At 40.5% G+C, this 22,716-nt stretch overlaps 1 protein-coding gene and 1 non-coding gene across 4 annotated transcripts in view; both read left to right on the top strand.

Moving 5' to 3' along the window:
* Positions 1–22,716, top strand: part of DLGAP1 (DLG associated protein 1) — a 988,253-nt gene that overhangs the window by 570,026 nt on the left and 395,511 nt on the right. The window lies entirely within an intron of this gene.
* LOC115834863 lies at positions 14,170–14,276 on the top strand. Its single transcript, XR_004029864.1, has one exon. It is a non-coding gene; the product is annotated as a U6 spliceosomal RNA (small nuclear RNA).

Raw genomic sequence — 22,716 nt, 5'->3', positions numbered from 1 at the left:
ACTTTTCACGTAGTTTACTAAAAATGTATTATAATCAGTGCAAAACTGGATGTTACGTGCTAATCTTATCATGTTTAAGGATGTTTTCTTATGGAGAAAAAGTATATTTGTGAGTTAGCCTAAATGGTTTATTTCACTCTTCTTAAGAATGGCAGATAAACATACAAGCAAGCATAAATAGTGAATCTATTAAAAACACACATGGCCTCCTAAGACAGTGGCCACCAACCTGAACTGCACATCAGAATTATCAAGAGAACATTCTGAAAATACAAATGACCAGGCCAAACCCCAGGCTTTTAGGAATGAGGGCCAGAAATCAGTAATTTTTCAAGAGTACTGATGAGGATCTTGAATCACAGCTGGCCAAATTTAAGAGCAAAATTCTATAGTTATGCACTATTTTTGAGATATTTAATCTATTAAACTATGAGTGCATAGTTTTAATCCTATATGACAACTACCTCTAAGTAATACATCATGAGATTATTTATACCTCCTAAGTATGCCACATTCATAATCATGCATATATCCCTCTCCCCAATTACACTCTCTTTGTATATTGTGTTCTTCTCATTTTGCCCATGAGCCAAGTGAACAGGGAATTCTGTCCTACTCTGTTCAGTACAATGCCTAGAACATTGGCACTGAATAACTGTTAAAAATAACAGCAGGAACTGCACATTGCTTTCATATGCCAAAAATTTTTTCAGTGCAGGTATAGCAGGTTGAAAATTTACAGTCACAAATGATATGTGCAGGGGCATAACTTTTTATTAGTTTCTACAACTAAATTAGACCTAGCTCTTAAGGCTCCAATTACAGTCAACACAGAACTCAGAATTCTGCTGCCATGAAGTCTGTCTCTTTTAGATAAATATTTGATGAAACTGAATATTCTTCCATCCTGCTGGGAGGCTCACTGAGCATCCTGAATGGGTTGTGTCCTCACAGCCTGGCCTCGCTGGCCTCTGACCTGTGGCTCATCCCTCCCAGCCTTCGAGTCTTCTATATGATCAACTGTTGATGATACCTGTGGTCTCTTCCACAGCCTTTGATCTTGAAGTGGGTGTACCTGTGTCCTCCATGCCCACCCACATGTCTCTTCCTGCGTGTTTACAACTGCTGGGGAATCTTCACCTCTTCCTTCCTCCTCTAGCCAAGAAGCGAGGGGCTCTCTGAGATCACTCATCCTCCACGTCAGCTCCAGCCTGAATCAAGCCTACACTGGAGGTTTCTATTACAGGCTTGCTGTCTTCCCCAGCTTGGAATTTAGGCAAGAGATCTGGGATAGTTTCCTTACATATTTTATCAGAGTATTTCTATTGCCACACCAAGTATTGACACTAGGAGTTGGTAGGATGAGATATGAACCTTCTGGTAGCACCAGTCATTATTTATACACTTTTATAAAATGAGGTTCAAGAAATAATTTAGTGTTCATGGCCAGTATTTTTAAGTGAAATAGAAGAGGATATAGGCTAGGAAAGATCAAATAGAGTAGAATATATTGCAGTAGCGCTTTGGTTTTCCTAATACTGTATCAGAAAGTAAACTACAGTCACCCGATTTGGGAAGTATTGGTTCCAGGACCCCCACCCTGCCCCCACTGACGCTAACATCCATGGATGCTCATGTCTGCAGTATAAAATCATATAGTATTATAATATTTACATATAATTGCAATGCATATCCTCCCATATACTTTAAATCATCTCTAGATTACTTTTAATACTTAATACAACATAAATTGTTGCTATACTAATTGCATTTTATTTGTATTACTATTACGATATTGTTGTTTTTAAAATACAAACGTATATTCATTCGCTAATGTTTTCTTGAAGGAACAAGGTGGTTGTCGTTTTTAAAGGAATCTATTGACTGGCGTTCCAAGTTCTCTTTCTTGCATAAACCACATTCATCGTGTGTTATCTATAAATTCCAATGTCAGTTTATTTAAATGTAGACATGCAAAGTAATTTGAGTCCAGAATCTTTCTAAATTTTCACCATTTTTCCAATTATTTACATTGGTCTCACCCACAGTTACTTCAGCAGCAACCTTAACAGCTCATGTCTATCCAACCTTTACACAGCTTACCATTTTATTTTTAGAAAAATGACTCTTGTTTTCTGCACTCATACTTCGGCACTTTTTGTAACATTTAAATTACATAATTATAATTTCAAATTACGCTAACATAAATAGATTTGAGGAAACATCTAGAAAAGCTCTAGAATAGCTTATTGGTGTGAGAGTTCCTGTACTCAGGCAGCCTGACTGTGTTTTCAGGGGGAATAAAGAGTGTCCCTTAAGCTGGTGAGTGGATTAGGTGGAATTTTGTTAAAGGACTTCAACTATACTGAGAGAAAAAAAATAAAAGACTCAAGATAAGATAAAGCAAAATGCGAGCTATAATAATTTCTGAAAAGCATTCCCATAGCATGAAAACAGCATTTTTTTGACGGGCAAAGGACAAAGCAGAAGTGAAGACATTCTGGTTTCTAGACCCTGGTTAATTAGTAACCTTGGATAAATCAGCTGAACTTCCCAGATGGAGTTCAGTTCTTTTCTACTATAAAGATGGACTAAGTTTGCATCAATTTCAAAACCCTGTTATCCACACTTACCTAAGATTCTTGTGAGTAAAGTACGGATTAGGTGAAAGGAGAGTGAATCACACTCCGTTTCCTCATCTATAAAAGGAGGGACTTGGGATCGGTCAGCAATTCCTCAGGTATGTTTTGCAGAACAGTCATAGCAGTCATTTCAAGCAATGGCTAGAGGTACTCTTCAAAAGAGTTCAAGGACCAGACTGTTTTGCAAAATGCCGTGGTAAAACTATTCAAAAGCTTTCTTTCCAAAACTTCGAACCCTTTTGTAGAGTAAAGGGTGCTGTACCTCTAAGTGAGGATTACGATAACCAGCTTCCCTCAAACACATTGTGCCAAACCTCTTCTCACAGAATATCTCTCAGGACTAGAGATCCACATAACACACTTTGGGGATCTTCTGACATGGCTATTTTTATGGTCCTTTTCTAGTTCTTAATTCACTGCTTAGCTGGGGCCTATCGCATTGTCTCATTAAAACTTTTAACAAGCAAGTGATTCGAAATTTCCAGAGGGGCAATGGGAATAATTTTTAAAAGGCAAAACCTTGAACTAAGTCAGGAAGAAAGAGGGAGAGTTACCATAGCCTTCTTTAGATGTTTCCTTGTTACCAAGTAATGAATACCCCTCAAGTTGGTAATTATAAACAAATTTTTGTACGGAAATGGTATTGATAAGGGTGACTTCCCAATTATCTTTATACTTTTTTTGGTTCTTCCCTTTATTCAGGTACATTTCTTTTTTTTTGAGATGGAGTCTTGCTCTATTGCCCAGGCTGGAGTGCAGTGGCGTGATCTCGGTTCACTGCAAGCTCCAACTCCCAGGTTCACGCCATTCTCCTGCCTCAGCCTCCTGAGTAGCTGGGACTACAGGCATCTGCCACCACGCCAAGCTAATTTTTTGTATTTTTAGTAGAGTTGGGGTTTCACTGTGTTAGCCAGGATGGTCTCCATCTCCTGACCTCGTGATCCACCCGCCTCAGCCTCCCAAAGTGCTGGGATTACAGGCGTGAGCCACCGCACCTGGCCTATTCAGGTACATTTCAACTGTCCTGGTTTATTTTTCTAATGTCAGGGTAAGAAATAGATAGAGAAAATGGAACAGATATTAAAATAATAATAATAATGAATAATACGGCCAAGGTTTCTATTAAGAAACCCCACAAAGCCATGCATATTCAGTAGTCCAGAAAATGTATCTACTATGCCAAATGAGTGGGGTACATGCTTTTATTACTTTTATATTTTATGTGCAAGATGTAAGTGAGCAAGATCCAAAGTATGTCTTGAAAGACGGAGTGATCTTAAGGTTTCTTAAGGAGTGAAAAGCACTTTCAAGCATTATCAATTAATATTTGTATCAATTATATTCCTTTATAAAAATAACATATTTAATCTTAACAGCCTTGCTTTAATTATGAGGGCTGTGTGTCCCTCAAACACTGATTCATTAAGTGGTTAAACTATAGGAAATCAGGAGCACTTTCTCCTGGTTGGAGTAGATTCTTTAACCATCACTAAAAACCCACCAAATGGTAACTCCAAGAATGTCGATGATCAATGCTATTACAGTTCAACTCCATAGACTTAGGCTCTGAGGCAGGACTAGGTGAAACCCACGGGTTACATTTTGTCTTGGCTTAACCCCAGGCTTAAGGACTCCCTTAAGAATAAATACAATTTCTAAAATTCTATTTCCCTAAAGGGTTATGTCATTCTGAAGCCAAGCCAGCATTGCCATAGTGTTTGCAGACTTCCTTAGTGCCACCTACCACATCGCCACTATTGGCCACAGAGCCATCAAACCTCATCTAGACCTGATCCTGCACTGCTTGGCCCTTGGTGGGCTGTGGAGCAGTGCAACATGCCCTATTTGGCCTTGTTCTGGGTAATCTTCTGAAAAAAGAGATCAGTCTAACATGCTATAATTCACAGCCATTGGTTACTTAGGGGATTTATCCCCACTTAATGTAAATGCTCCTGAGAGTGCATCTTCTCAATTCTGTTGATGGCGTAAAAGGAACAGAAGGAAATTCTCGCTAGACTAGGGTCAGGAAGGAAAATGTTTCCTTAAGCCCAGAGTTTTAGGCTTGATTAATGATGTTTCCTTATGAAAGTGACCCTTCTCTCTAGGAGATCATGCAAATGAGACTCACTCAGGCTAGTATTCAGCCCCAGGATAGTGTCTCTTTGTTTTGTTTTTTTTGCAGAATAGTTCTAGAAACACTAATGTTACTAACATTGCTACCTTTGCCATTTCAATATTGCTGTTTTTCCAATGAGGCATCTGGTGTGAAACAAAACAACAAATTAAATGTTACGAGTCAGCTATTGTAGGAGGATCTTCTAAAATGTTTTTCATGGTACTATCACTTCCCCCTGAAAGGAATGGTCAACCTAACAAACTCACAGACATCTTAGATTTCTCCATTCTTCCTATAAAACATCCAATAAGTATTAGACCCAGTGGAGTGAAATACATGCTGTAAATATGGCTCTTATTTTTTGTGGTTGCGTCTAAGGTTAAGAGAATTTTATAGTGTGATTCATCTGAGGTTTAAAAGATCTACTGCAAAAGAACCCTAGGACCATTTTCCCCATGCATATTTGCAGCATGAATACTGTGCTAGTCATATGTAAATCCATGGGTGTCCATACATTGTGCTTGTAATGTTATCTCAATTTTCCTGCCTCTAAAATAGAGGGATTTGGACTTAATTATAAATAACGGTTTTTGAAAAGTATTTTTAGCTGGGCGCGGTGGCTGACGCTTGTAATCCCAGCACTTTGGGAGGCCGAGGCGGGCGGATCACGAGGTCAGGAGATCGAGACCACGGTGAAACCCCGTCTCTACTAAAAATACAAAAAAAATTAGCCGGGCGTGGTGGCGGGCGCCTGTAGTTTCAGCTACTCGGAGAGGCTGAGGCAGGAGAATGGCGTGAACCCGGGAGGCGGAGCTTGCAGTGAGCCGAGATCGCGCCACTGCACTCCAGCCTGGGCGACAGAGCGAGACTCCGTCTCAAAAAAAAAAAAAAAAAAAAAAAAAAAAGAAAAGTATTTTTAAAAATATGATTGCATATCCTTTTTTAAAACGAGGTAGGTTCCCGTGATCTAATTGGGTCAATTACCACGTTCATGTTCCCAGTGAGCTTCACTTTCTACTGGGTTTGCTGTTCATTTCTTCAGCTCAGGTAGCATTTGTAAGCAGGTCATTGATTTTTCCGTATTTCCTTCCCTCAGTACATCCCCAAATATCTCCATTCATTTACTTAATTCAGTCAGTAACAAGATTAGAGTAGAGATAGAAAGATGTACGAGAACTGGTTCTTGCCTTCCAAGAGCGTGCAATTGAAAAAAGAGTACCGGGCGCTAAAGGAATATCTTAAACACAGTGTACACATGGTGAATATTTCCTCACAGGCAAAGTGCTTCTGGGTCTCAGAAAAGAGGCAGGTCACTCTCAGCTGGAATTAAGAGAGCTGATCACTCTCAGCGAAGGTTTCATGGAGGCAGGATTTGAATGAGTCTTAGAAGATCTGTGGGATTCTGAGGGCTTCCCACTGAGAGGAAGGCTCAAGGCCAGGAAGACTCCCCCTAGTGTCCGGTCTAGAAATCACAAATATACGCATGGTTTATGTAGGAGAAATTCGGCTGATACACGTGGAAAGATAGATTGGAGCCAGCTTCTGGAGGACTTTGAATATCTGACATCAGTCTTTAAAGTTAAACTAAAAGAAACATGGCACGTTTATGAGTAGGTCATGCTAGTGCATGGTGGGGGCTGAGCAGAAAGCAGATACAGTACTATAGTTCAGAATATGAGACAAGCACAGTAATACAAATTTGAGGCCGAGCCAGATCTATTGTGAAATTTATAGAAATTGAAAGAAGAGAGAAGATGGAAGAGAGATTCATTTATCCATCAAATGAACATTTATTGAGCACCTACTGTATGCCAGTGTTTTCTAAACATCCATCCTTTATATAGCATCATCATGATTTTGGCCAGGTCCATTTCTACTGATGTTATATTTTAACTTAACAGTTTTCCACAAATAGACTTAGTTTTATTTGAATACATTTGTTAAAAGCAACTTGAGATTACTTCCATTTGCCTTGCCATTTGGGATAAAATTAACCATAAAAAAAGAACAAGGAAAACAAAGCAAGTTACTCATTTCCAGGTAGATTACTGTGCCCACTGAAGCCTGCTTAAAAAGGAGGGAAAACAAATGTTAAAGGGCTGTTCAAAACACACAATCAATTTTTTCTGCTCTGCCTGAACTAAAAGGATTAAAAGAGAATGGAAATGGAAATAACTTTCTCACTGTGAAATTCAATGCTGGTATTGAGGTTCTGTGCTCTAGGCAGCTACTGTGCTGGGAAGTGGGAATGCAGACATGCACTTCACTTTATTCTCTGAGAGCTTGGTGGAGCGGAAAGACAAGCCCACAAATGAATGTTGCAAAGTGCGAGAAGAAAAACCTCAGAGTACCACGGACACCTTAGGGTTCTATTGGCCAACTGAGAGGTTGAGGCATTCCTATTAGACTTCTCCTTCAGCTCATTATCACTTGGGAATTATATCCTAATTCTAGGGTTTAATTTAATTGCCACTCCATATGTATGGATTGCTTCCCTCTCATTGCGCAGAACTAATGTAATAACCCATTTGGTTTTCTGAAAAACACAATGAAGGAGGGGGAGATTTCTTAGACTGAGCAGAAATGTTAAAGTGAAAATACCCCATGTAGGTGGTAAAATATTGCCACCCATGAGGACGTAGGGGACTGTGGGTCAGGTGTCAGATCCTTCCTCCTCACCATATCTGTGTGCTGACATAGGTGAGCAATCACATGTCTCACAGCCAGCAGCATGGTGGCCAACATCCCTAGGGAACTAGCTCCAGAGTTCCTTCATGTGGTTCAGCTTTTATAGTTTTGGGAGATCATAAAGCTTGTTATTGACAAGCAGTGGGTTGGGTGTAAATCAGAAAGTATTGTCCTTACGTGTAACTGTGGTCACCCCACAGTGGGAGAAGAGAGGATGAGAAGGAAGGAAATGAGTGTAGGAGACAATTGCAGAGCCTTACTAGATTTGGACAGAGCTCAGTGTGAAAAGTGAACGAGAGATGGTGGGTGGAGGAGCAGTTAAATTTTGAAGGATGAGTAGGAGCTGTGTAGGCAGGGAAGGGCATTGCTTAAGTGGAGGACGTAAGCACCATCCTCAAAGTCATAAAGAACAGGGAGCCAGGGTGGGTAAGGAAAACTGCAAGTCGTTTGGTGATTGCAGCCCAGGTTTGAGGGAGCCGCAGAAGGGAGAAGGGATGAGGGTAGAGGGCGTTCACAGCAAGGCCACGAGGGGCTGTCAAGCTATGCAAGGGTGCTAGTCATCATTTTGAAGGGAATAGAGACCGTTTTGTGCAGGGAAGGGACATGATCAGATTTGGAAGTTAGAAAGATCATCCTGGAGGAAGGAAAATGACAAGGTCGAGGGGGAGATGGAAGAGGCGAGGTGGCTTGGACAGAATATCTTTGAAACCATTTCTAAATATCTTTCTCCTTGTCCTTTTTGTTATCAGTACCCGAAACCAAATAAGGAATATCCAAACGCGGGATTCTGTTACATCAAACTCCCACATTGAAGAAAATAGCTTTCTGAGGCCAAATTCTTTTTTTCCTCTAACCAACCCAATCTAATCTAACACAATCATATGTGATTCCTCCTGCATCCCAAGGGCATAATGTTCCTCTTTTACAAGTCTTGGAGTATCCATTTATTTATGAGACACAAAAGTGAGCCCACAAGCTGATAGGCTTTCTTCCCCTCCTTTTGTTTTATTCATTCAGGGTTTACTGAGTGCTCACTCTGTGCCTGGCATTGGGGTAGTTGCTGAGCAAACAAGTCTGACTGTTAAAGAATTCTCGTTAGGAGGGAAGACTGAATAATGTGCAAATAACTACTCAGTAGTGAAGCAAATGTTTAAAAGGTGCTAAAGTGTTATTTCCAAAGGGCCTGGTGCCCAGAAATACAGACATCTGTGCTGGAAAGTGGAGAGATAGTCGGGGGTCCTGAGGAGGGAGCTGATGAGAAACAATAATGTTGGTATCAGGGCAGACAGAATTGTCATCAGTCACCTCAAACTTCCAGCAACTCACAGGAGAGACATACTGTGTTGCCAATATCAGATTTCTTTTCCACATCTCCTGTTCAATTATTTTATAAGCTTTGGGGTACAGAGTACATTTCTTCGTTACAGTCCTCCATTACTTATGGGTCCAATCTTACAGCATATCTACCTGCCACTGGATTCCAATCCTTTTTGCAGAGTTCATATTTGTACTTACAAACATTTGTCTCCACAATTTATTTCTTCAGGGTTTTTGGTTTGTTTGTTTTTGTTTTTGTTTTTTGTTTTTGCATATATGCCATGATGCAGAGAAATTCCCAGGGTCTAAACAAAAATCAACCTTGATAGAAAGGTTAAGTTACCTAATTCTAACAGGACACAGGATGTTGATCATGTTTTTAAAAAGGTGAAGTAGCAGCCAGCTATATGCCAAAGATCTTAGCAGGAAAACTTGCAATTTACGGATCTGATTTTTCCTAACAAGCTTTCCCAGAGGAGAAAAACAGGGAGAGGGAGAAAGAGAACAATACGTTTCTAAGCTCACACTAGCGGAAAGTGGGATAGTAAGAGAAGATGCCTTCTTTCTGGTTAAAGATGCTATGGTAGAAGGAAACTAGACAGAAATTCAAAGCAATGGGAAGGACGTTTTCTGAAATTGGACCAAACCTGGATACAGAGTGTAAGGAGACTAAGAAAGCAATAGCAGCCCGAATTTTGAATCTCATTCCCTAAGTAAGCATCCAAAAGGTTTCCTCAAATATGAAATTAACGATTTTCCTTCAAGCAACATCCTTTTAACATTCTTGCTGTTGCCCAAAGCCACTTCTCTGACTTACACAGGTACCACTCATTCTGGCCACAGGCACTCTTGCCAGTGCCAGTTGCTCATACTCAGATCTGGTCTGCTGGAATATAGGCTGCTTGTTTATTAGTCTGGGAGATGAAACTTATAACCATACTTCAGTGGAGTTTTTTTCCTGACACAGATTTGGGTTAAGGAAGCAAACCCCTTCAGCAGTCAGAGGAAAAGCTGCCATGGGCGGGAGTTGCTAGACAAACACCCGTCAATGCAGACTGCCCATAGGATGCCACCCAGTGAAGTGTTTATTGTGGGTTCATTTCCCCTCCTTATTTCTTTCACTTGGCTTGCAGGTCTTTGCTCATAAGTGTAGTGTAGGACACCTCCCTGAATGAAGTGAATTGCCTCCCACCCTGTGCCAACATAAGCAGATGGTGAGAAGTGGCCATACGGAAATTGGAAGCTCCAGGTTAAGCTGAGAGGTGTGAGCATTTTGTATGGAGAAGTTCATCATTTCCTCCAAATTGCTAGCATTCTTTACTTTACTTTAAATGGCCTATCTAAAGTGTAGATGATGTATACAGTCAGCCTATGTACATGTCTCTGGAATATACATGGCTTCCATGTTTTCAATTATTGTCTTATTGGAGAATAACAATAATAATAGATGAATAATTTTATTTCTAGTTCATGTTGGAAAGCGTGATTTTTCTCTGGTGTCTTCTTATTACGCTTATGTTAAGATATATTCAAGTTAAAGGACATTGCCTAACTGCACATCAGTGATAGCAAAGCAACAGATTTGCTGCACCACACAAGGTCAGCTTGCCACCCCCATCCCCAGCTGTGCTGTATGCAATTTATGCAGCCATATGCTGCAACCTTGGTAACATCCCATCACTGTGTTGAGTGACAAAAGGTAACATTTGTCATTGACAGTGTAGTGGTGCCTAAACTGTGAGCTCTGGAGTCTGACTTCCTGGATTAACTACAAGTAAATTATTTAACGTTCCCATACCTCATTTTCCTCCTCTGGGAAATGAAGATAATAAGAGTACCTGCTTCATAGGGCTGCTGTGATAATTAAGTGGGATAATACATATAAGATGCCTAGGACAGGGTTTACCATGAGACGTATAAATTTTTCTAATATTTTCTGGAACATATTGCTGGTCAAGCATCTCAAATACAAAAATCCAAAATCAAAAATGCTGTAGAATCCAAAGCTTTTTGAGCACCAACATGAAACTCAAAGGAAATTCTCATTGGAGCATTTTGGATTTTGGCGTTTCAGATTTGGGATGCTCAACCAGTAAATAAAGTAAATTGCAAATGTTCCAAAACGTGAAAAAAATCAGAAATTCAAAACACTTCTGGGTCCCAGGCATTTTGGATAAGGGATTCTCAACCTGTAATGAGGGCAAATTTTGCTATACTTCCTCTTTAATAAATAAGCCAATATTTTTGTAAAACTTTCAATGCCTCCAAGTCAGCAAAGAGTTTATAAAAGATTGCTTACAGAAGGCAGTTATATGTCATCACCTAAGACATGATGCCATCATCAACATTTTATACACAATATTTTTGTTTATTGTCTGTCTCCCAACAGAAGAATATAATCGTCATGAAGCCATGGACTTTTGGAATTGTGTTCATTACTGGACCCCTGTTCCTAGAACTGTACCTGTCATTTAGTAGATGTTGAATAAATATTTGTTGGGGAAAAAAAATACATGAATGTTAGCTCTTTTACTAGCTTTTGTGGATAACTGAGAAGTTATTTTCTGCATTGGCTCTCTTCTATATCAAGGTTAAAATTATTCACATTGTATCTACCGGTCTTGGTAGTGGAGAGAAAAGGTTGTGAGTAGCTATGGCCTTGAGCTTAGCAGCATTCCTCAGCCAACATTTTTGGCTTTGTAGGGGCAGAAATGTATGATACCTTTCCTCACCTATCATAATGGTCACTCCTATAACAAAAGACAGGTTAACAAGAGAAAAGCATAATGAAGGTAATCAAAGTTTTATGTAACATGGGACTCCTCAGAAATGAAGATCCAAAGACCCAGGGAAAACTTTTTTTATTCTTCAGTTTGATGAAGAATGGACAGCGGTGTAGAAATGTGATGGACTGGCCGGGCGCGGTGGCTCACGCTTGTAATCCCAGCACTTTGGGAGGCCGAGGTGGGCGGATCACGAGGTCAGGAGATCGAGACCACGGTGAAACCCCGTCTCTACTAAAAATACAAAAAATTAGCCGGGCGTGGTGGTGGGCGCCTGTAGTCTCAGCTACTCGGAGAGGCTGAGGCAGGAGAATGGCGTGAACCCAGGAGGCGGAGCTTGCAGTGAGCCGAGATTGAGCCACTGCACTCCAGCCTGGGTGAAAAAGCGAGACTCCGTCTCAAAAAAAAAAAAAAAAAAAAAAAAAAAGAAATGTGATGGACTAAAGGGTGTGATCTAATGCTGATAGACTGACCAGGGGACCCAGCGAGGCCTGAATGTTCAAATTCTTCTTAACCTCTTTGTATAACCCTCCTGAATATGGGGCAGGGCCCCTCTGGAATGAGGGTCTTCAAGGGAGAAGGGGGAAGGCAGAGAGTGACCTTTCTGGGTTTCATGGCTTCCCTTGGAGGAGAGGGGTTCTAGTTTCTGTGACACACCTTGGGAAAGAGGAATTATGGTTGCCATGACTCACTTCATGGGAGAAAGACAGGTAGGAGACAGGAGGTTGGGAGAAGGTCGAAGAGACATTGCTTCTGAGACCTTTCCGATGTCCTTCAGTCCACAGTACTCAGCACACCAAGGTGCCATACTCTGGGGTATCATGTTCTGAGTCTTGACAGCTTGTACAAAGCTGCTGAGTTATGAACATGATCTCAGGGCCACTGATCCGTACCTGATGGTATGCATTCCCAGAGGGCAGCTTGCTGGTTAGCTTCTTAAACATCAAATGTTTAAGCTGGATGAGACTTCTTGTATTAAAACGAGACAATATGATGAAATATGGTAGTATTATCCTTTTTGTATATTCATCTTTTCTTTTAGCAGCTAAATCTTTCTTCAGAAGAAAGTCTAAAAGACGGTGGAGATGCACTGATTGACAGTGGTCTCCGCTGTGATGTTCCTGGCAGCCTAGAGTCTCTTGGTGCTTAGCAGGAAAGCTATTGAGGAGCAGGAAGAGCAGGTGCTTTAAGTCTTACGACCTCAGTTGAAGTCCTAGCTTAGCTGCCTACTAGTTGTGCCCTGTGGGCAAGTTATTTAACTTCCATGAACCTCAGTTTCTTCATCTGTGAAAAGGGAAGAAACCATGTCACACTTGCAAGCATGAGAAGGTGCATATATCAAGTTTTCAGCACATACATGTAATAAGCCCATTAATAAAGCAAAGCTTGTATTTTTCTAGATTCAAAAATACTAGTTAGATAATTCTGTAGCTTACCGAGTGGCCTTGTTGCTCACTACAGAAAGAGAAAAAATCTTCCCTCATGACAAGAGTGGATTAGCAGCCAGGTTCTACCCAAAATGTCCTTGTCTTCAGCGACATACCGAGAATTTGGCGTGGATGTTTCAACAACAGTTTCTTCAATCGTTGCCATTGTAGTTCAGGAGCCTCTAACTGTGGAGGAGGTAGAAGAAGGACAAATGAGCCCCAGGACAGATGCGGCCTGTGTGCTGTGGATGAAATAGAAAAGCAGGCTTTAGCAGTCTTCATTAGCCGCTGCTCCAATATTTCCCGATCAGCACAGTGGCTCCGCTCTGTACGGTGCTGGCAGTAACGATGCGTTATTCCCAGTACGAAAATAGTCATTTTACTTATAAATTATCACACTTTTCCCATGAAAATATCTTGTTTCCCAAGCAGGAAAATTCCCATTCATGTATTTATTTGGCTAACATTTATCAAATGCATCTGTGCGTTGGGACATACAGCTGATTCTGATGCACACTCGAGTTTGAGAACCATTGTTACAGTCAGCGGATGATATCAAGTAAGGGAAAAAGCATATTGACATATTTTACATAATACAGAGGTGTCTGGATATAGATTTGCTACCTCTACTACGATTTGTTTCCACAAGGGATTAAAGTGGTTTATGAGATTATGTGTGTGTGTGTGTGTGTGTGTGTATGTGTGTGTGGAATAAACATACAAGGGAAATACAATGATAGTAGAATAAAAATGGAAAAGTACTAAAACCGTCATGATTTTGCTGTAGCTTTTCCTAATAACCTTCTTGGTATTCAAGCTGGTGGAGCACGCACTGCTCGAAGTGGAAACATACTCATCTTACAAGAGTAATAGCACCTGCACGATTAAAGGCAGTTGTTAAGCACACAGTTTTGTTAATACTGACACCTGAGAGGAATTTACCACATAGCACTGCATTCAGAAGTCACTCTTTGCTGAGACAGGCAACATCTCAACAGTAAAAACCATAGCAAGTATAAATGCCTATTTCGTATAGTTCCCTTACATAGGCTAGTGGCTTAACATCTAAGAGCAGTTGAAAGGGACAAACAAGGAGGTCAAGTCTGTAGCTCTCAGACAATCTGGCCAACATCTGAATAGTATCATCAAAGATCATATCAGAGGTAGAAATGGAAGGCCTTGAAAAAGTAAGAGGAGTACTCACTTCAGTAACACATATGCTAAACTGGGAATGACACAGAGAAGATTAGCATGGCCCCTGCACAAGGATGATATGCAAATTCATGAAGCATTCCATATTTTTAATCCTAAAATTCATATAGAACCAAAAAGAGCCTAAACTGCCAAAGCAATACTAAGCAAAAAGATCAAAGCTAGAGGCATCACATTACCAGACTTCAAATTATACTACAAGGCTATAGTAACCAAAACAGCAAGATACTAGCATAAAAATAGATACATAGATCAATGGAACAAAAAACAAAACCCAGAAACGACTGATCTTTGACAAAGTAAACAAAAACATACACTGGGGAAAGGATACCCTATTCATAAATGGTGCTAAGAAAATTGGATAGCCATGTGCAGAATGAAAACTAGACCCCTATTTCTCACTGTATACAAAAATTAACTCAAGATGGCTTAAAGGCTTACATGTTAGACCTGAGAGAATAAAAGTTCTAGAAGAAAATCTAAGAAAAACTTCTGGATGTTGGCCTAGGCAAAGAATTCATGATTAAGACCTCAAAGATATAAATGCAATAAAAACAAAAAATAAACAAATGAGATTGCAATTAAACTAAAAACTTCTGTACAGCAAAAGAAATACTCAAACAGACAGCTTACAGAATGGGAGGAAATATTTGCAAATTATGCAACTGACAAAGGACTAATAACCAGAATATACAAGGAACTCAAGCAACTCAACAATTTCAAAAACCAAATAACCCCATTAATGAGTGACCAAAGGACATGAACAGACATTTTTCAAAAGAAGACATACAAGTGGCCAATAAACATATGAAAGAATGCTCAACATCACTAATCATCAGAAAAATGCAAATTAAAAATGCAAATTAAAACCACAAGGAGATACCATCTTACACCAGTCAAAATAGCTATCGTTTAAAAATCAAAAAATAACAGATGTTGGCAAGGATATGGAGAAATGAGAAAATGTCTATACACTTTTGGTGGGAATGTAAATTAGTATAACCTCTATGAAAAACGTATGGAGAGTTCTCAAAGAACTAAAAGTAGAACTACCATTTGATCCAGCAATCCCACTACTGGGTGTCTACCTAAAGAAAAAGATACCTGCACTCATGTTTATTGCAGCGCTGTTCAGAATTGCAAAGTCATGGAGTCAACCTGTGTTCACCAATAGATGATTGAATTGTTATTATTATTATTATTATTATTATTATTATTTTGAGATTGAGTTTTGCTCTTGTCACCCAGGCTGGAGTGCAGTGGTGCAATCTCGGCTCACTGCAACCTCCACCTCCCGAGTTCAAGCGATTCTCCTACCTCAGCCTCCTGAGTAGCTGGAATTACAAGCACCCATCACCAGGCCCAGTTAATTTTTGTATTTTTTTAGTAGAAAGGGGATTTCACCATGTTGGCCAGGCTGGTCTCGAACTCCTGACCTCAGGTGATCCACCCGCCTCAGCCTCCCAAAGTGCTAGAATTACAGGCATGAGCCACCACACCCGGCCAATGGTTGCATTTTTAAATGTGGTATATATACATCATGGCATACTGCTTAGCCATAACAATGAGTGAAGCCATGTCTTTTGCAGCAACATAGATGGAGCTGGAGGCCATCATCTTAAGTGAAATAACTCAGAAAAAGAAAGTTAAATACCACATGTTCTCCCTTAGGAGATAAATAATATGTACACATGGACATAAAGAATGGAATAATAGACATTGGAGACTCAGAAGCATGGGAGGGTGGTGAGGGATAAGCAATTACTTAATAGGTACAATGTACACTTTTCGGGGGATGGCTACACTAAAAGCCCAGCCTTCACTTCTACACAATGTAACAAAACTGCACTTGTATCCCCTAAACCTATAAAAAATTATATATATATAAATATATATATATAATTTTTTTATATATATAAAAAGCCAGAGGAGAAAGGGAGTGGTTAGATTTGAACAAAATATGGAACAGGAATTGCACACTGTCCTAAAAACCTTGTCTTTGAAGAATTTGCTGCTCTGAGCCAGCTACACCTCCTAAATTGAGATGTTTTCACACTCCTTAACTCTTGCATCTTCTAGACTTCTTTTTTCCAAAGCCTTTTACTTGGTGCATTACATATGCGACATGTACCGTGCAATCTAGCACTTGATTAGATTCTGACTTGTATTGTTTGCTGATTGTTCACGTTCATGTGATTTATTTTCTCAACTAGATCGTAAATTAGATGAAGCCTATCATTTCCATGATTCCTTTAGTCAGAGAATATTTTAAGAAGGAGGTTATATTTGTACCTACTCTTCAAGAAGGAATAATAATTTGTACAGAGAATGGAAGTGAGTATTTTAGAGAGCATGAAACACGGAGTCAATGGGGAATGTGGCATATGGGGAAGAATACAAGGAGCCCAGTGTCACTGGAGCTGAGCTGTGTGGGGTATGGAGTGGGGAGACAGGGCTGTCTGGCAGATGGACGCCAGGTCAGGGAGCCTCCCACCTTGAGTCACATTCAAAGGCTTAGATTATATTGAAAAAGTGTAGAGGGTCTGAGAAGAATTTAAAGTGAAAGAATGGCATAATCAGGTAACAAAGGTCATATTACAAATGACCTTAGCAGTATGAAATAGACTGTGTGTGTGTGTGTGTGTGTGTGTGTGTGTGTGTGTGTGTGTGTGTTAGAGGTGATAAGAACAGTCATTATGGCCTAGTGATTAAGAACATGCTGTGTTCAAAATTTAGTAACTAGGGCTGGATACGGTGGCTCATGCAGATAATCCCGGCACCTTGGGAGGCTGAGGTAGGAGTACTGCTTGAGGCCAGGAGCTCGAGACCAACCTGGGCAGCATAGTGAGACCCCCATCTCTACAAAAAAATGAAAAACATTGTCCAGGCATGGTGGCACATTCCTGTAGTCCCAGCTGTGCAGGAGGATTCCTTAAGCCCACGAGTTCCAGGTTACAGTGAGCTATAATCCTGGGCATCAGAGTGAGATCTTATCTCTAAAAAAAAAATAAAAATTGCTAAATATATTATCTCAGACAAGTTATTTCCTCTTTAAAAGTCTGTTTTCTTGTCCAGAGACTAGTCCCTACCATATTGGGTTGTTTGAGATTGAAATAAGATCATGCATTTAAAGTGGACAACACGTGCCTGGTATATAGTTATGATTCCTAGAGGCAGAGACCATTCCATTTTTATTCACTTGATATTTATTGGATACCACTTTGTTTTCCCAACCAAGTCTAGATGAGAAATAAGGAGTAGACTTGAGGGCTTAGGACAGCTGGAACAGAACCAGGAGACCCATGATACTATTCCTAATCAGCTTTGGGAGTAGAGCCAAGAGTGGACACTGGGAATTTGCCATGGCACCAGTTCCATCGCCAGCGACACTCAGCAGCCTCTGTGTGGAAAGAGAGAAGGACAGTGGCATCAGTCCTTGATGTATATTGTCCACAGTGAGTGAGGTAGAAGGATCATAGAGCAAGGGACCTGAGGGGGCTAACAAAAAAAGTTTGACCTGCTGTCTTTCCTAGGCTGGCAAGGGAGGAAGTGAAGACCACCAGGGATGGATAGAATGGGAGAAGAGGGCAGAGCTGAGGAAACAGTGTATGGAATAAACTATCATGAGAACCATCAGAGGGCAGGAAAAGTGGGAGCAAGGTAACAAGAAAACTTATGAGACAGGAAGTTGAAAGTGTAATGTTAAGAATCTTCAATTCTTGCTACAGTGCCCAGTGCACTGCATGTAATAATAACTATTCAATAAATAGTTGTTGAATTAAAGTCATATGTATTGATTTGATTTGACTTCATGCTCAGTACAGTCAAAGACTGTTTGGCTGATACCTTACAGGCCAACAACACTCTTATCTGCCAAAACTTAATCCAGAAATAAGCTGGTGCAGTGGTGCACATCTGTAATTCCAGCACTTTGGGAGGCTGAGATGAGAGGATTGCTTGTGCCCAGGAGTTCAAGTCTGCAGTGAGCCATGATTATGCCAGTACACTCCAGCCTGGGTGATAGAGCAAGACCCTGTCCCTAAAAAAATAAAATGTAATACAAACAAAAATACTTTAATCCAGAAACAATGAATGTCATCATACTTCCTTCTCTATCACAGCAAAAAATGTTTCAGAAAGTTGACTGGATGTGGATTTGTTTGTTTAAAATTTAAGACTGGGGGTAGAATTCTAAAAGACAATAAAAACCAGTTCCAAAATGAAAAAAGTTAAAAGGGTCAGATTGCTAGATATGTGAAGAGTCAGAATAAGGCACTTTAAAAATGATGGGAAGACAGAAGCAGAAGGAAGGGGCAGTGTTTGAGGAATTACAAATCTAATTCCCATTAACAGCAACTATTGCAGAGGTCAGGGCAGGCCAAACTCACTGAAGGAAAAATACTCTGTAAGGTTTCAAAAACAGCCGATTGCAGAGATTGTCCTTCTCACTTCCTACATGGTATCTGACCACCCCTCTCTCATGCAGGCACTGATGATAGTTTTCAAAAAGTGAATGTATAATCTGAATTAGCATGCATAATGTATCCAAGCCAATAAATACTTAAATGGGTATAAAGCTGTATGAGGATAACTTAGCCAATTCTGTTGGGGCCACTTCAGAGACTGACTCACATTGGCCCCACTTGGATGTACACCACAGTGGTGGAAGTTCTGTATGCTTGCAGTTACCCACTGGGCAGGAGGGTCCCCTTTACTTGGATGAGTAAGGTTTTGTGGGCCTGCCCTGGTTCTGCTGCAGATGACCACAGATTCTCACCCTCTGGGCAGGGAGCCAGACCTGACTAGACCTACAAGGCCATTAGGCAGCTTCTGTCTGTTTCTTTCCCTGGGGTTCCATGGACTCTGGACTGGCTCCTCTCTTCCCTCCACACACACTCCCTCTGTAGGGCCCATGGCTAACGCTGCCCCACAGTTCAATAGCATCAACTCTGGCTTCCAATGGGGCCGACGTGGGCCCTTCCTTTACTTGACCTTGAAGATAAGCTCACCAGAGTCCAGTGATTCTAGGACATCCCCACCTAAATTTCCCAAAGTGAGCATCTCATTAGCTCAGCGAAGGCTCTGCATGGATGCCCCTGAGTCCAGTCTTCCATCAGCTCAGAGAATGTGGTGATCGCCTTCAACAGTCCTGGCCACAGTGTCATCAGGAGATGCTGTGAGTAGGGAAGAAATTCCCAAAAGCAGGTGTCAGCTGAACAGCTACCACAAAAGGGCTTAATGTCTGCACTTTTGGGGTCTCAGCACTAAGGAAAGTAGATTTGTACAGCAAACTTGGTAAGAAGAGCAACAGCATTTAAAGAAAGAGACTTTATAAGAGAAAATTTGATTCAGGTAAATATATATATATATATATATAATATATATATATTTATATGCATGTATGTATATATAAAATCTGGCTGTGAAACAAGTTGTCTAGAATGTGCCAGAACATGTTCACAAGACTACTCAGCTAGTCATGAGCAATCTAGACAAAAATAACTTGGTTTCATCAGAGGCTATTTCCACTGCTTCTTTTCAAGTTGCATTGTCATATTGTTTTGATTGTCATTGTTTTTGTGTTTTTCCATCTTCCATCACGGCTGTCTTTAGGTACCATTAAACAGCTTTATTCTGTCATCATTTCTTCTTTCTCCTAGGTTTATCAGTAGTTTGCAAGTTTTTCCCAACTTTTTTTGGAGTAAACGCTGATGGGTTTTTCTCTTCTCTGTGAATATTCTACCCCCATCAATTGTACCCCCATAAGACAGGCTGTCCCCCTGCTGCAGCACCTCCTGAAGGGCACTGTCCATCCATGGCTGGTCAAGGTAACCACATTCTCCCAACTGGCTCCCAAGGGAATTCATCTGTCCATTTAGCTGAGATAACCAACCCTCTCCTGGAAATCCAAATAAGAACAATTCCATAGGAAGCATATCTCCGAGGTCCCATAGAGTCAGCACAAGCCCATTTGAACTCTGTCAGTCTAAAATAACATTAGGAGATTCTATCGTTTACTGCCTGGATTATCTTCACATAAAAATCACCTCCTAAATCCTATGACATTTTGCTCAACCACCAATATCAATGATGACCTATTTATCATTTTTCAAAGAACACTACCTCTCACCTTTTTATTCTCAAAAACTGTTATGAAACCACTTTTTAAAAGCTTTGTGTGCAGATGCAGGTGATTGTAATTGTGCTGCCTACTGTGACCAAATGGGAGAAGATTTCAGTTGAGTCGTTTTTTTTTTTAAACAATACCATATCTTTTGAAAAGGAAATGCCTCCGAAGGCATTTATTTGTAGGAGCAGACTGATTGACAGAGGTATTCACAGACGAAATCAAACTGCAGATGATTAGGACAGCAATTAATGTTAATGAAAAGCCAAAATACATTCTGCATCTATAAAATGGCTCAGCATTGTACTTTGAGTAATATAATTGGTATATTTCAGAATGTGCTTATTCAAAGGTGTTCTAATAGTACTTGTATAATTTTAAGTACACAACACATGAAAATCTTCAAGTAAGGAAGCCAGGAAAAGTGAAAGAACATGACATTCAGTTATCATCTGCAGGTACAATTTCAAAAGGTCAGAAAATATCCAAACAGTGGGCATTTGGACAATGTTAACTCACATTCTCCCCTGTTAAGTTTTCTGTTTCTTTTTTTTTTTTTTTTTTTTTTGAGATGGAGTCTGGCTCTGTTGTCCAGGCTGCAGTGCAGTGGCATGATCTCGGCTCACTGCAAGCTCCGCCTCCCGGGTTCGCGCCATTCTCCTGCCTCAGCCTCCCGAGTAGCTAGGACTACAGGCGCCTGCCACCACACCTGGCTAATTTTTAGTAGAGACGGGGTTTCACCATGTTAGCCAGGATGGTCTCTATCTCCTGACCTCATGATCCGCCCACCTCAGCCTCCCAAAGTGCTGGGATTACAGGCATGAACCACCGCCACTTTCTGTTTACTTTTACCCAAAAGTGCCATGGTTTCATTTTTTAGTAGTAAGAACCATTTTCTTTTCTTTTCTTTTTTTTAATTATTATACTTTAGGTTTTAGGGTACATGTGCACAATGTGCAGGTTTGTTACATATGTATCCATGTGCCATGTTGGTGTGCTGCACCCATTAACTCGTCATTTAGCATTAGGTATATCTCCTAATGCTGTCCCTCCCCCCTCCCCCCACCCCACAACAGTCCCCGGAGTGTGATGTTCCCCTTCCTGTGTCCATGAGTTCTCATTGTTCAATTCCCACCTATGAGTGAGAACATGCGGTGTTTGGTTTTTTGTCCTTGCAATAGTTTACTGAGAATGATGTTTTCCAGTTTCATCCATGTCCCTACAAAGGACATGAACTCATCATTTTTTATGGCTGCATAGTATTCCATGGTGTATATGTGCTACATTTTCTTAATCCAGCCTATCGTTGTTGGACATTTGGGTTGGTTCCAACTCTTTGCTATTGTGAATAGTGCCGCAATAAACATACGTGTGCATGTGTCTTTATAGCAGCATGATTTATAGTCCTTTGGGTATATACCCAGTAATGGGATGGCTGGGTCAAATGGTATTTCTAGTTCTAGATCCCTGAGGAATCGCCACACTGACTTCCACAATGGTTGAACTAGTTTACAGTCCCACCAACAGTGTAAAAGTGTTCCTATTTCTCCACATCCTTTCCAGCACCTGTTGTTTCCTGACTTTTTAATGATGGCCATTCACCACTCCTATTCAGTAAGAACCATTTTCTTATTTTAAAAAATAATAATTTAAAATCATCAGCCTGTTGGGCATTCATCATTCTCAATCTCTGTAGAATTGGGATTTATTATAAGTAAACGGGAAAATTAATTTTGTTCTGTCTAAAAAAAAAATGTCATGTATGTGTTCAGACTGTGGTTGGAGCACACATGTGTGAGCAAGGAGGTCTGAATCAGGAGACACTGCCATAGCTGGCCAGGACATTGTCCTCCTCTCTTGGTATACTCCTTCTTTTCTTGCAGTCTTCTCTCATAAACTGCTCTTGCAAGAAATCATTGCTTCTTTGAGATCTTTTTGCCCCTCCCCACTCCCACATGTATTCTCTAACTACAGCTAGAGAAATCTTTAGTATAAGTGTGACCATGTCACTGTCTTGTTTAAATTCCTCTAATGGATTACCACCACCTGCAGATACAGTGCTGCATCCTGACATAGTTTCACCAAGGATCTCATGATTTTGCCCTGACTACCTGTCTCACTTAGGAAAAGGTGCAGATGCAAGGTTCAGTACACAAAATTACAGAAAGCAAAATAACCGCGAGCTATTTTGTCTCCTGTCTCCACACATGCTCCCTCTGCAGAGCCCTTGGCTAAAGTTGTCACGTGGTTCAATAGCATGGGACTCTGGCTTCCTGTGGGGCCAACGCAGGCCCTTCCTTTACTTGATAAGATAAGGAAACAAGATAAAGGTCTATTTTTCTCTCAACTAAACAAAATGCAGAGGTGCACGTCCAGGGCTGATATGGCACTCCGCTGTAGGTCA

Source organism: Nomascus leucogenys, chromosome 4, assembly GCF_006542625.1.
Source record: "Nomascus leucogenys isolate Asia chromosome 4, Asia_NLE_v1, whole genome shotgun sequence".
Classification (NCBI taxonomy): Eukaryota; Metazoa; Chordata; class Mammalia; order Primates; family Hylobatidae; genus Nomascus; species Nomascus leucogenys.
This window is presented reverse-complemented; position numbering and strand designations above follow the sequence as displayed.